Below are 15,387 nucleotides of genomic sequence, written 5' to 3' on the forward strand. Positions count from 1 at the left end.
TTAGCAGGCCCTGAACGTTACAATTAACTTGCAGTTTCGCGTCGGATCCGAAAATCTTGTCTCACAGAAACGGCCCATATGGTGACCAAGTCAGCAATATCCCCTTGGAGACAAGTCGGCGCGAGGACGATGTATTGAGACTCGACGCAATTTGAGTGTTCCATCGTCATTAGGAGGCTCTTAACGTTAGAATTAACTATAAGCTTTGCGTCTCATTCCAAAATTTAGACTCACAGGAGAACGACCATAAGGTGCCCGAGGCAGCAATAGACCCTTGGAGACAAGTCGGCTGGAGGACGATGTATTGAATCTCGACGCAATTTGAGTGTTGTTTCGCCATTAGGAGGCGCTGAACCTTACAATTAACTATCAGTTTTGCGTCGGATACGAAAATCTAGACTCACAGGAGAACGACCATAAGGTGCCCGGGGCAGCAATTGATCCTTGGAGACAAGTCGGCTGAATGACGATGTATTGAATCTCGACGCAATTTGAGTGTTCCATCGTCATTACGAGGCGCTGAACGTTACAATTAACTATCAGTTTTGCGTCGGATACGAAAATCTAGACTCACAGGAGACGAATCATATGGTGTCCGATGCAGCAATCTCCCCTTGGAGACAAGTCGGCTGTAGGACGATGTATTGATTCTGGACGTAATTTGAGTGTTCCATCGTCATTAGGAGGCCCTGAACGTTAAAATTAACAATCAGTTTAGCGTCGGATTCGAAAAAGTAGACTCACAGGAGAACGACCATAAGGTGCCAGAGGCAGCAATTGACCCTTGGAGACAAGTCGGCTGAATGACGATGTATTGAAACTAGACGCAATTTGAGTGTTCCAGCGTCATTAGGAGGCCATTAACATTACAATTAAGCATCAGTTATGCGTCGGATTCGAAAATCTAGACTCACAGGAGACGGATCATAAGTTGCCCGAGGCAGCAATATCCCCTTTTAGATAAGTCGGCTCAAGGACGATGTATTGAATCTCGACGAAATTTGAGTGTTCCATCGTCATTAGGAGGCGCTGAACGTTACAATTAACTATCACCAATGCGTCGGATTCGAAAATCTAGACTCACAGGAGAACGACCTTAACGTGCCCGAGGCAGCAATAGACCCTTGCAGACTAGTCGGCTGGAGGACGATGTATTGAATCTCGACGCAATTTGAGTGTTCCATCGTCATTAGGAGGCGCTGAACGTTACAATTAACTTGCAGTTTCGCGTCGGATTCGAAAGTCTACACTCACAGGAGACGGACCATATGGTACCCAAGGCAGCAATCGTCATTATGAGACCCTGAACGTTACAATTAACTATCAGTTTTTCGTCTGATTCGCAAATTTAGACTCACTGGAGAACGATGATAAGGTGCCCGAGGCAGCAATAGGCCCTTGGAGACAAGTCGGCTGGAGGACGATGTATTGAATCTCGACGCAATTTGTGTGTTGATTCGCCATTAGGAGGCGCTGAACGTTACAATTAACTATCAGTTTTGCGTCGGATATGAAAATCTAGACTCACAGGAGACGAATCATATGGTGACTGATGCAGCAATATCCCCTTGGAGACAAGTCGGCTGGAGGACGATGTATTGATTCTGGACGTAATTTGAGTGTTCCATCGTCATTAGGAGGCCATGAACGTTAAAATTAACATTCAGTTTAGCGTCGGATTCGAAAAAGTAGACTCACAGGAGAACGACCATAAGGTGCCCGAGGCAGCAATAGACCCATGGAGACAAGTCGGCTGAATGACGATGTATTGAAACTAGACGCAATTTGAGTGTTCCATTGTCATTAGGAGGCCATTAACATTACAATTAAGCAGCAGTTATGCATCGGATTCGAAAATCTAGACTCACAGGAGACGGATCATAAGTTGCCCGAGGCAGCAATATCCCCTTGTAGATAAGTCGGCTGGAGGACGATGTATTGAATCTCGACGCAATTTGAGTGTTGCATCGTCATTAGGAGGCGCTGAACGTTACAATTAACTATCAGTTTTGGGTCGGATACGAAAATCTAGAGTCATAGGAGACGGACCATATGGTGCCCGAGGCAGCAATATGCGCTTGGAGACAAGTCGGCTGGAGGACGATGTATTGAATCTCGACGTAATTTGAGTGTTCCATCGTCATTAGGAGGCCCTGAGCTTTACAATTAACTATCAGTTTTGCGTCGGATTCGAAAATCTAGACTCTGAGGAGAACGACCATAAGGTGCTCGAGGCAGCAATAGACCCTTGGAGACAAGTCGGCTGGAGGTCGATATATTGCATCTCGACGCAATTTGAGTGTTCCATCGTCATTAGAGTCCCTGAACGTTACAATTAACTATCAGTTTTGCGTCGGTTTCGAAAACCTAGACTCACAGGAGAACAACCATAAGGCGCCAGAGGCAGCAATAGACCCTTCGAGACAAGTCGGCTGAATGACGATGTATTGAATCTCGACAAAATTTTAGTGTTCCATTGTCGTTAGGAGGCGCTGAACGCTACAATTAACTATCAGCAATGCGTCGGATTCGAAAATCTAGACTCACAGGAGAACGACCATAAGGTGCCCGAGGCAGCAATAGACCCTTGGAGACAAGTCGGCTAGAGGTCGATGTATTGCATCTCGACGCAATTTGAGTGTTCCATCGTCATTAGGAGGTCAAGAACGTTACAATTAACGGTCAGCATTGCGTCGGATTCGAAAATCTAGACTCACAGGAGAACCACCATAAGGTGCCAGAGGCAGCAATAGACCCTTGGAGGCAAGTCGGCTGAAGGACGATGTATTGAATCTCGGCGCAATTTGAGTGTTCCAGCGTCATTAGCAGGCCCTGAACGTTACAATTAACTTGCAGTTTCGCGTCGGATCCGAAAATCTTGTCTCATAGAAACGGCCCATATGGTGCCCAAGTCAGCAATATCCCCTTGGAGACAAGTCGGCGCAAGGACGATGTATTGAGACTCGTCGCAATTTGAGTGTTCCATCGTCATTAGGAGGCTCTTAACGTTAGAATTAACTATAAGCTTTGCGTCTCATTCCAAAATTTAGACTCACAGGAGAACGACCATAAGGTGCCCGAGGCAGCAATAGACCCTTGGAGACAAGTCGGCTGGAGGACGATGTATTGAATCTCGACGCAATTTGAGTGTTGTTTCGCCATTAGGAGGCGCTGAACCTTACAATTAACTATCAGTTTTGCGTCGGATACGAAAATCTAGACTCACAGAAGAACGACCATAAGGTGCCCGGGGCAGCAATTGATCCTTGGAGACAAGTCGGCTGAATGACGATGTATTGAATCTCGACGCAATTTGAGTGTTCCATCGTCATTACGAGGCGCTGAACGTTACAATTAACTATCAGTTTTGCGTCGGATACGAAAATCTAGACTCACAGGAGACGAATCATATGGTGTCCGATGCAGCAATCTCCCCTTGGAGACAAGTCGGCTGTAGGACGATGTATTGATTCTGGACGTAATTTGAGTGTTCCATCGTCATTAGGAGACCCTGAACGTTAAAATTAACAATCAGTTTAGCGTCGGATTCGAAAAAGTAGACGCACAGGAGAACGACTATAAGGTGCCCGAGGCAGCAATTGACCCTTGGAGACAAGTCGGCTGAATGACGATGTATTGAAACTAGACGCAATTTGAGTGTTCCATCGTCATTAGGAGGCCATTAACATTACAATTAAGCATCAGTTATGCGTCGGATTCGAAAATCTAGACTCACAGGAGACGGATCATAAGTTGCCCGAGGCAGCTATATCCCCTTGTAGATAAGTCGGCTGAAGGACGATGTAATGAATCTCGACGAAATTTGAGTGTTCCATCGTCATTAGGAGGCGCTGAACGTTACAATTAACTATCACCAATGCGTCGGATTCGAAAATCTAGACTCACAGGAGAACGACCTTAACGTGCCCGAGGCAGCAATAGACCCTTGCAGACTAGTCGGCTGGAGGACGATGTATTGAATCTCGACGCAATTTGAGTGTTCCATCGTCATTAGGAGGCGCTGAACGTTACAATTAACAATCAGTTTAGCGTCGGATTCGAAAAAGTAGACTCACAGGAGAACGACCATAAGGTGCCCGAGCCAGCAGTACACCCTTGGAGACAAGTCGGCTGAATGACGATGCATTGAATCTCGAGAAAAATTTAGTGTTCCATCGTCATTTGGAGGCGCTGAACGATACAATTTACTATCAGCAATGCGTCGGATTCGAAAATCTAGACTCACAGGAGAACGACCTAAAGGTGCCCGAGGCAGCAATAGACCCTTGGAGACTAGTCGGCTGGAGGACGATGTATTGAATCTCGACGCAATTTGAGTGTTCCATCGTCATTAGGAGGCGCTGAACGTAACAATTAAGTATCAGTTTTGCGTCGGATACGAAAATCTAGACTCACAGGAGACGGAACATGCTGAGCTCGAGGCAGCAACATCCCCTTGGAGACAAGGTGGCTGGAGGACGATGTATTGAATCTCGACGCAATTTGAGTGTTCCATATTCGTTAGGAGGCCCTGAACGTTACAATTAACAATCAGTTTTTCGTCTGATTTTCAAATTTAGACTCACTGGAGAACGACGATAATGTGCCCGAGGCAGCAATAGACCCTTGGAGACAAGTCGGCTGAATGACGATGTATTTAATCTCGACGCAATTTGAGTGTTCCATCGTCATTAGGAGGCGCTGAACATTACAATTAACTATCAGTTATGCGTCGGATTCGAAAATCTAGACTCACAGGAGGACGACCATAAGATGCCCGAGGCAGCAATAGATACTTGGAGTCAAGTCGGCTGGAGGACGATGTATTGAATTTCGACGCAATTTGAGTGTTCCATAGACATTAGGAGGCCCTGAACGTTACAATTAACTATCAGTTTTGTGTTGGATTCGAAAATCTAGACTGACAGGAGAACCACCATAAGGTGCCCGAGGCAGCAATAGACTCTTGGAGGCAAGTCGGCTGAAGAACGATGTTTTGAATCTCAGCGCAATATGAGTGTTCCAGCGTCATTAGCAGGCCCTGAACGTTACAATTAACTAGCAGTTTCGCGTCGGATCCGAAAATCTTGACTCACAGAAACGGCCCATATGGTGCCCAAGGCAGCAATATACCCTTGGAGACAAGTCGGCTCGAGGACGATGTATTGAGTCTTGACGCAATTTGAGTGTTCCATCGTCATTAGGAGGCTCTTAACGTTAGAGTTTTGCGTCTCATTCGAAAATTTAGACTCACAGGAGAACGACTATAAGGTGCCCGAGGCAGCAATAGACCCTTGGAGACAAGTCGGCTGAATGACGATGTATTGAATCTCGACGCAATTTGAGTGTTCCATCGTCATTAGGAGGCCATTAACATTACAATTAAGCATCAGTTATGCATCGGATTCGAAAATTTAGACTCACAGGAGACGGATCATAAGTTGCCCGAGGCAGCAATATCCCCTTGTAGATAAGTCGGCTGGAGGACGATGTATTGAATCTCGACGCAATTTGAGTGTTGCATCGTCATTAGGAGGCGCTGATCGTTACAATTAACTATCAGTTTTGGGTCGGATACGAAAATCTAGAGTCATAGGAGACGGACCATATGGTGCCCGAGGCAGCAATATGCGCTTGGAGACAAGTCGGCTGGAGGACGATGTATTGAATCTCGACGTAATTTGAGTGTTCCATCGTCATTAGGAGGCCCTGAGCTTTACAATTAACTATCAGTTTTGCGTCGGATTCGAAAATCTAGACTCTGAGGAGAACGACCATAAGGTGCTCGAGGCAGCAATAGACCCTTGGAGACAAGTCGGCTGGAGGTCGATATATTGCATCTCGACGCAATTTGAGTGTTCCATCGTCATTAGAGTCCCTGAACGTTACAATTAACTATCAGTTTTGCGTCGGTTTCGAAAACCTAGACTCACAGGAGAACCACCATAAGGTGCCAGAGGCAGCAATAGACCCTTGGAGGCAAGTCGGCTGAAGGACGATGGTTTGAATCTCGGCGCAATTTGAGTGTACCAGCGTCATTAGCAGGCCCTGAACGTTACAATTACCTTGCAGTTTCGCGTCGGATCCGAAAATCTTGTCTCACAGAAACGGCCCATATGGTGCCCAAGGCAGCAATATCCCCTTGGAGACAAGTCGGCGCGAGGACGATGTATTGAGACTCGACGCAATTTGAATGTTCCATCGTCATTAGGAGGCTCTTAACGTTAGAATTAACTATAAGCTTTGCGTCTCATTCCAAAATTTAGACTCACAGGAGAACGACCATAAGGTGCCCGAGGCAGCAATAGACCCTTGGAGACAAGTCGGCTGGAGGACGATGTATTGAATCTCGACGCAATTTGAGTGTTGTTTCGCCATTAGGAGGCGCTGAACCTTACAATTAACTATCAGTTTGCGTCGGAAACGAAAATCTAGACTCACAGGAGAACGACCATAAGGTGCCCGGGGCAGCAATTGACCCTTGGAGACAAGTCGGCTGAATGACGATGTATTGAATCTCGACGCAATTTGAGTGTTCCATCGTCATTACGAGGCGCTGAACGTTACAATTAACTATCAGTTTTGCGTCGGATACGAAAATCTAGACTCACAGGAGACGAATCATATGGTGACCGATGCAGCAATATCCCCTTGGAGACAAGTCGGCTGTAGGACGATGTATTGATTCTGGACGTAATTTGAGTGTTCCATCGTCATTAGGAGGCGCTGAACGTTGCAATTAACTGTCAGCAATGCGTCGGATTCGAAAATCTAGACTCACAGGAGAACGACCTTAAGGTGCCCGAGGCAGCAATTGACCCTTCGAGACAAGTCGGCTGAATGGCGACGTATTGAAACTAAACGCAATTTGAGAGTTCCATCGTCAATAGGAGGCCATTAACATTACAACTAAGTATCAGTTATGCGTTGGATTCGAAAATGTAGACTCACAGGAGAACCACCATAAGGTGCCCGAGGCAGCAATAGACCCTTGGAGACAAGTCGGCTGGAGGACGATGTATTGAATCTCGACGCAATTTGAGTGTTGTTTCGCCATTAGGAGGCGCTGAACCTTACAATTAACTATCAGTTTTGCGTCGGATACGAAAATCTAGACTCACAGGAGAACGACCATAAGGTGCCCGGGGCAGCAATTGACCCTTGGAGACAAGTCGGCTGAATGACGATGTAATGAATCTCGACGAAATTTGAGTGTTCCATCGTCATTACGAGTCCCTGAACGTTACAATTAACTATCAGTTTTGCGTCGGTTTCGAAAACCTAGACTCACAGGAGAACCAGCATAAGGTGCCCGAGGCAGCAATAGACCCTTGGAGAGAAGTCGGCTGAATGACGATGTATTGAATCCCGACGTAATTTGAGTGTTCCATCGTCATTAGGAGGCCCTGAGCTTTACAATTAACCATCAGTTTTGCGTCGGTTTCGAAAACCTAGACTCACAGGAGAACCACCATAAGGCGCCCGAGGCAGCAATAAACCCTTGGAGACAAGTCGACTGAAGGACGATGTATAGAATCTCGACGCAATTTGAGAGTTCCAAAGTCTTTAAGAGGCACTGAACGGTACAATTAACTAGCAGTTTCGCGTCGGATTCGAAAATTTAGACTCACAGGAGATGGACCATATGGTGCCCAAGGCAAGACGGCTGGAGGACATGTATTGAATCACGACGCGATTTGAGTGTTCGATCGTCGATTGGAGGCCCTGAACGTTACAATTAACTATCAGTTTTGCGTTGGATTCAAAAATCTAGACTCACAGGAGAACGACCATAAGATGCCCGAGGCAGCAATAGACCCTTGGAGACAAGTCGGCTGAATGACTATGTATTGAATCTCGACAAAAATTTAGTGTCCCATCGTCATTACGAGGCGCTGAACCTTACAATTAACTATGAGCAATGCGTCGGATTCGAAAATCTAGACTCACAGGAGAACGACCTTAAGGTGCCCGAGGCAGCAATAGACCCTTGGAGACTAGTCGGCTGGAGGCCGATGTATTGAATCTCGACGCAATTTGAGTGTTCCATCGTCATTAAGAGGCGCTGAACGTAACAATTAACTATCAGTTTTGCGTCGGATACGAAAATCTACACTCACAGGAGACGGAACAAATGGAGCCCGAGGCAGCTACATCCCCTTGGAGACAAGACGGCTTGAGGACGATGTATTGAATTTCGACGCAATTTGAGTGTTCCATCGTCATTAGGAGGCGCTGAACGTTAACTATCACTTATGCGTCGGATTCGAAAATTTAGACTCACAGGAGAACGACAATCAGGTGCTCGAGGCAGCAATAGACCTTTGGAGACAAGTCGGCTGGAGGTCGATGTATTGCATGTCGACGCAATTTGAGTGTTCCATCGTCATTAGGAGGTCATGAACGTTACAATTAACTGTCAGCTTTGCGTCGGATTCGAAAATCTAGACTCACAGGAGAACCACAATAAGGTGCCAGAGGCAACAAGAGACTCTTGGAGACAAGTCGGCTGGAGGACGATATATTGAATTTCGACGCAATTTGAGTGTTCCAACGTCATTAGGAGGCACTGAACGTTACAATTAACTAGCAGTTTCGCGTCGGATTCGAAAGTCTACACTCACAGGAGACGGACCATATGGTACCCAAGGCAGCAATCGTCATTATTAGACCCTGAACGTTACAGTTAACTATCAGTTTTTTCGTCTGATTCGCAAATTTAGACTCACTGGAGAACGATGATAAGGTGCCCGAGGCAGCAATAGACCCTTGGAGACAAGTCGGCTGGAGGACGATGTATTGAATCTCGACGCAATTTGTGTGTTGATTCGCCATTAGGAGGCGCTGAACGTTACAATTAACTATCAGTTTTGCGTCGGATACGAAAATCTAGACTCACAGGAGACGAATCATATGGTGACTGATGCAGCAATATCCCCTTGGAGACAAGTCGGCTGGAGGACGATGTATTGATTCTGGACGTAATTTGAGTGTTCCATCGTCATTAGGAGGCCCTGAACGTTAAAATTAACATTCAGCTTAGCGTCGGATTCGAAAAAGTAGACTCACAGGAGAACGACCATAAGGTGCCCGAGGCAACAATAGACCCACGGAGACAAGTCGGCTGAATGACGATGTATTGAAACTAGACGCAATTTGAGTGTTCCATCGTCATTAGGAGGCCATTAACATTACAATTAAGCATCAGTTATGCATCGGATTCGAAAATCTAGACTCACAGGAGACGGATCATAAGTTGCCCGAGGCAGCAATATCCCCTTGTAGATAAGTCGGCTGGACGACGATGTATTGAATCTCGACGCAATTTGAGTGTTGCATCGTCATTAGGAGGCGCTGAACGTTACAATTAACTATCAGTTTTGGGTCGGATACGAAAATCTAGAGCCATAGGAGACGGACCATATGGTGCCCGAGGCAGCAATATGCGCTTGGAGACAAGTCGGCTGGAGGACGATGTATTGAATCTCGACGTAATTTGAGTGTTCCATCGTCATTAGGAGGCCCTGAGCTTTACAATTAACTATCTGTTTTGCGTCGGATTCGAAAATCTAGACTCTGAGGTGAACGACCATAAGGTGCTCGAGGCAGCAATAGACCCTTGGAGACAAGTCGGCTGGAGGTAGATATATTGCATCTCGACGCAATTTGAGTGTTCCATCGTCATTAGAGTCCCTGAACGTTACAATTAACTATCAGTTTTGCGTCGGTTTCGAAAACCTAGACTCACAGGAGAACCACCATAAGGCGCCAGAAGCAGTAATAAACCCTTGGAGACAAGTCGGCTGAATGACGATGTATTGAATCTAGACAAAATTTTAGTGTTCCATTGTCGTTAGGAGGCGCTGAACGCTACAATTAACTATCAGCAATGCGTCGGATTCGAAAATCTAGACTCACAGGAGAACGACCTTAAGGTGCCCGAGGCAGCAATAGACCGTTCGAGACAAGTCGGCTGAATGGCGACGTATTGAAACTAGACGCAATTTGAGTGTTTCCATCGTCAATAGGAGGCCATAACATTACAACTAAGTATCAGTTATGCGTTGGATTCGAAAATGTAGACTCACAGGAGAACGACCATAAGGTGCCCGAGGCAGCAATAGACCCTTGGAGACAAGTCGGCTGGAGGTCGATGTATTGCATCTCGACGCAATTTGAGTGTTCCATCGTCATTAGGAGGCTCTTAATGTTAGAATTAACTATAAGCTTTGCGTCTCATTCGAAAATTTAGACTCACAGGAGAACGACCATGAGGTGCCCGGGGCAGCAATTGACCCTTGGAGACAAGTCGGCTGATTGACGATGTATTGAATCTCGACGAAATTTGAGTGTTCCATCGTCATTACGAGTCCCTGAACGTTACAATTAACTATCAGTTTTGCGTCGGTTTCGAAAACCTAGACTCACAGGAGAACCAGCATAAGGTGCCCGAGGCAGCAATAGACCCTTGGAGAGAAGTCGGGTGAATGACGATGTATTGAATCCCGACGTAATTTGAGTGTTCCATCGTCATTAGGAGGCCCTGAGCTTTACAATTAACTATCAGTTTTGCGTCGGATTCGAAAATCTAGACTCTGAGGAGAACGACCGTAAGGTGCCCCAGGCAGCAATTGACCCTTGGAGACAAGTCGGCTGGAAGTCGATATATAGCATCTCGACGCAATTTGATTGTTCCATCGTCATTAGAGTCCCTGAACGTTACAATTAACTATCAGTTTTGCGTCGGTTTCGAAACCTAGACTCACAGGAGAACCACCATAAGGCGCCCGAAGCAGCAATAAACCCTTGGAGACAAGTCGACTGAAGGACGATGTATAGAATCTCGACGCAATTTGAGAGTTCCAAAGTCATTAAGAGGCACTGAACATTACAATTAACTAGCAGTTTCGCGTCGGATTCGAAAATTAAGACTCACAGGAGATGGAGCATATGGTGCCCAAGGCAAGACGGCTGGAGGACATGTATTGAATCACGACGCAATTTGAGTGTTCGATCGTCGATTGGAGGCCCTGAACGTTACAATTAACCATCAGTTTTGCGCTGGATTCTAAAATCTAGACTCACAGGAGAACGACCATAAGATGCCCGAGGCAGCAATAGACCCTTGGAGACAAGTCGGCTGAATGACTATGTATTGAATCTCGACAAAAATTTAGTGTCCCATCGTCATTACGAGGCGCTGAACCTTACAATTAACTATGAGCAATGCGTCGGATTCGAAAATCTAGACTCACAAGAGAACGACCTTAAGGTGCCCGAGGCAGCAATAGACCCTTGGAGACTAGTCGGCTGGAGGCCGATGTATTGAATCTCGACGCAATTTGAGTGTTCCATCGTCATTAAGAGGCGTTGAACGTAACAATTAACTATCAGTTTTGCGTCGGATACGAAAATCTACACTCACAGGAGACGGAACAAATGGAGCCCGAGGCAGCTACATCCCCTTGGAGACAAGACGGCTTGAGGACGATGTATTGAATTTCGACGCAATTTGAGTGTTCCATCGTCATTAGGAGGCGCTGAACGTTTCAATTAACTATCAGTTATGCGTCGGATTCGAAAATTTAGACTCACAGGAGAACGACCATCAGGTGCTCGAGGCAGCAATAGACCTTTGGAGACAAGTCGGCTGGAGGTCGATGTATTGCATGTCGACGCTATTTGAGTGTTCCATCGTCATTAGGAGGTCATGAACCTTACAATTAACTGTCAGCTTTGCGTCGGATTCGAAAATCTAGACTCACAGGAGAACCACCATAAGGTGCCAGAGGCAACAAGAGACTCTTGGAGACAAGTCGGCTGGAGGACGATATATTGAATTTCGACGCAATTTGAGTGTTCCAACGTCATTAGGAGGCACTGAACGTTACAATTAACTTGCAGTTTCGCGTCGGATTCGAAAGTCTACACTCACAGGAGACGGACCATATGGTACCCAAGGCAGCAATCGTCATTATGAGACCCTGAACGTTACAATTAACTATCAGTTTTTCGTCTGATTCGCAAATTTAGACTCACTGGAGAACGATGATAAGGTGCCCGAGGCAGCAATAGACCCTTGGAGACAAGTCGGCTGGAGGACGATGTATTGAATCTCGACGCAATTTGTGTGTTAATTCGCCATTAGGAGGCGCTGAACGTTACAATTAACTATCAGTTTTGCGTCGGATACGAAAATCTAGACTCACAGGAGACGAATCATATGGTGACTGATGCAGCAATATCCCCTTGGAGACAAGTCGGCTGGAGGACGATGTATTGATTCTGGACGTAATTTGAGTGTTCCATCGTCATTAGGAGGCCCTGAACGTTAAAATTAACATTCAGTTTAGCGTCGGATTCGAAAAAGTAGACTCACAGGAGAACGACCATAAGGTGCCCGAGGCAGCAATAGACCCATGGAGACAAGTCGGCTGAATGACGATGTATTGAAACTAGACGCAATTTGATTGTTCCATCGTCATTAGGAGGCCATTAACATTACAATTAAGCATCAGTTATGCATCGGATTCGAAAATCTAGACTCACAGGAGACGGATCATAAGTTGCCCGAGCCAGCAATATCCCCTTGTAGATAAGTCGGCTGGAGGACGATGTATTGAATCTCGACGCAATTTGAGTGTTGCATCGTCATTAGGAGGCGCTGAACGTTACAATTAACTATCAGTTTTGCGTCGGTTTCGAAAACCTAGACTCACAGGAGAACCACCATAAGGCGCCAGAGGCAGCAATAAACCCTTGGAGACAAGTCGGCTGAATGACGATGTATTGAATCTCGACAAAATTTTAGTGTTCCATTGTCGTTAGGAGGCGCTGAACGCTACAATTAACTATCAGCAATGCGTCGGATTCGAAAATCTAGACTCACAGGAGAACGACCATAAGATGCCCGAGGCAGCAATAGATCCTTGGAGTCAAGTCGGCTGGAGGACGATGTATTGAGTTTCGACGCAATTTGAGTGTTCCATAGTCATTAGGAGGCCCTGAACGTTACAATTAACTATCAGTTTTGCGTTGGATTCGAAAATCTAGACTCACAGGAGAACCACCATAAGGTGCCCGAGGCAGCAATAGACTCTTGGAGGCAAGTCGGCTGAAGAACGATGTTTTGAATCTCGGCACAATTTGAGTGTTCCAGCGTCATTAGCAGGCCCTGAACGTTACAATTAACTAGCAGTTTCGCGTCGGATCCGAAAATCTTGACTCACAGAAACGGCCCATATGGTGCCAAGGCAGCAATATACCCTTGGAGACAAGTCGGCTCGAGGACGATGTATTGAGTCTCGACGCAATTTGAGTGTTCCATCGTCATTAGGAGGCTCTTAACGTTAGAGTTTTGCGTCTCATTCGAAAATTTAGACTCACAGGAGAACGACCATAAGGTGCCCGAGGCAGCAATAGACCCTTGGAGACAAGTCGGCTGAATGACGATGTATTGAATCTCGACGCAATTTGAGTGTTCCATCGTCATTACGAGGCGCTGAACGTTACAATTAACTATCAGTTTTGCGTCGGATACGAAAATCTAGACGCACAGGAGACGAATCATATGGTGACCGAGGCAGCAATATCCCCTTGAAGACAAGTCGACTGGAGGACGATGTATTGAAACTAGACGCAATTTGAGTGTTCCATCGTCAATAGCAGGCCATTAACATTACAATTAAGGATCAGTTATGCGTCGGATTCGAAAATCTACTCACAGGAGACGGATCATAAGTTGCCCGTGGCAGCAATATCCCCTTGTAGATAAGTCGGCTGGAGGACGATGTATTGAATCTCGACGCAATTTGAGTGTTCCATCGTCGTTAGGAGGCGCTGAACATTACAATTAACTATCTGTTATGCGTGGGATTCGAAATTGTAGACTCACAGGAGAACGACCATAAGGTGCCCGAGGCAACAATAGACCCTTGGAGACAAGTCGGCTGGAGGTTGATGTATTGCATCTCGACGCAATTTGAGTGTTCCATCGTCATTAGGAGGTCAAGAACGATACAATTAACTATCAACTTTGTGTCGGATTCGAAAATCTAGACTCACAGGAGAACCACCATAAGGTTCCAGAGGCAGCAAGAGACTCTTGGAGACAAGTCGGCTGAAGGACGGTGTATTGCATCTCGACGCAATTTGAGTCTTCCAACGTCATTAGGAGGCACTGAACGTTACAATTAACTTGCAGTTTCGCGTCGGATTCGAAAATCTACACTCACAGGAGATGGACCATATGGTAACCAAGGCAGCAATATCCCCTTGGAGACAAGTCGGCTGAATGACGATGTATTGAATCACGACGCAACTTGAGTGTTCCATCGTCATTACGAGGCACTGAACGTTACTATTAACTATCAGTTTTGCGTCGGATACGCATCATATGGTGACCGATGCAGCAATATCCCCTTGGAGACAAGTCGGCTGGAGGACGATGTATTGATTCTGGACGTAATTTGAGTGTTCCATCGTCATTAGGAGGCCCTGAACGTTAAAATTAACAGTCAGTTTAGCGTTGGATTCGAAAAAGTACACTCACAGGAGAACGACCTTAAGGTGCCCTAGGCAGCAATAGACACTTGAAGAGAAGTCGGCTGTATGGCGATGTATTGAAACTAGACGCAATTTGAGTGTTCCATCGTCAATAGGAGGTCATTAACATGACAACTAAGTATCAGTTATGCGTCGGATTCGAAAATCTAGACTTACAGGAGAGGGGTCATAAGTTGGCCGAGGCAGCAATATCCCCTTGTAGATAAGTCGGCTGGAGGACGATGTATTGAATCTCGACGCAATTTGAGTGTTGCATCGTAATTAGGAGGCGCTTGACGTTACAATTAACTATCAGTTTTGGGTCGGATTCGAAAATCTAGACTCTGAGGAGAACGACCATAAGGTGCTCGAGGCAGCAATAGACCCTTGGGGACAAGTCGGCTGGAGGTCGATATATTGCATCTCGACGCAATTTGAGTGTTCCATCGTCATTAGGAGGCCCTGAGCTTTACAATTATCTATCAGTTTTGCGTCGGATTCGAAAATCTAGACTCTGAGGAGAACGACTCACAGGAGACGTATCATATGGTGACTGATGCAGCAATATTCCCTTGGAGACAAGTCGGCTGGAGGACGAAGTATTGATTCTGGACGTAATTTGAGTGTTCCATCGTCATTAGGAGGCCCTGAACGTTAAAATTAACAATCAGTTTAGCGTCGGATTCGAAAAAGTAGACTCACAGGAGAACGACCATAAGGTGCCCGAGGCAGCAATAGACCCATGGAGACAAGTCGGCTGAATGACGATGTATTGAAACTAGACGCAATTTGAGTGTTCCATCGTCATTAGGAGGCCATTAACATTACAATTAAGCATCAGTT

Source organism: Schistocerca piceifrons, unplaced genomic scaffold (assembly GCF_021461385.2).
Source record: "Schistocerca piceifrons isolate TAMUIC-IGC-003096 unplaced genomic scaffold, iqSchPice1.1 HiC_scaffold_2479, whole genome shotgun sequence".
NCBI classification, from domain to species: domain Eukaryota; kingdom Metazoa; phylum Arthropoda; class Insecta; order Orthoptera; family Acrididae; genus Schistocerca; species Schistocerca piceifrons.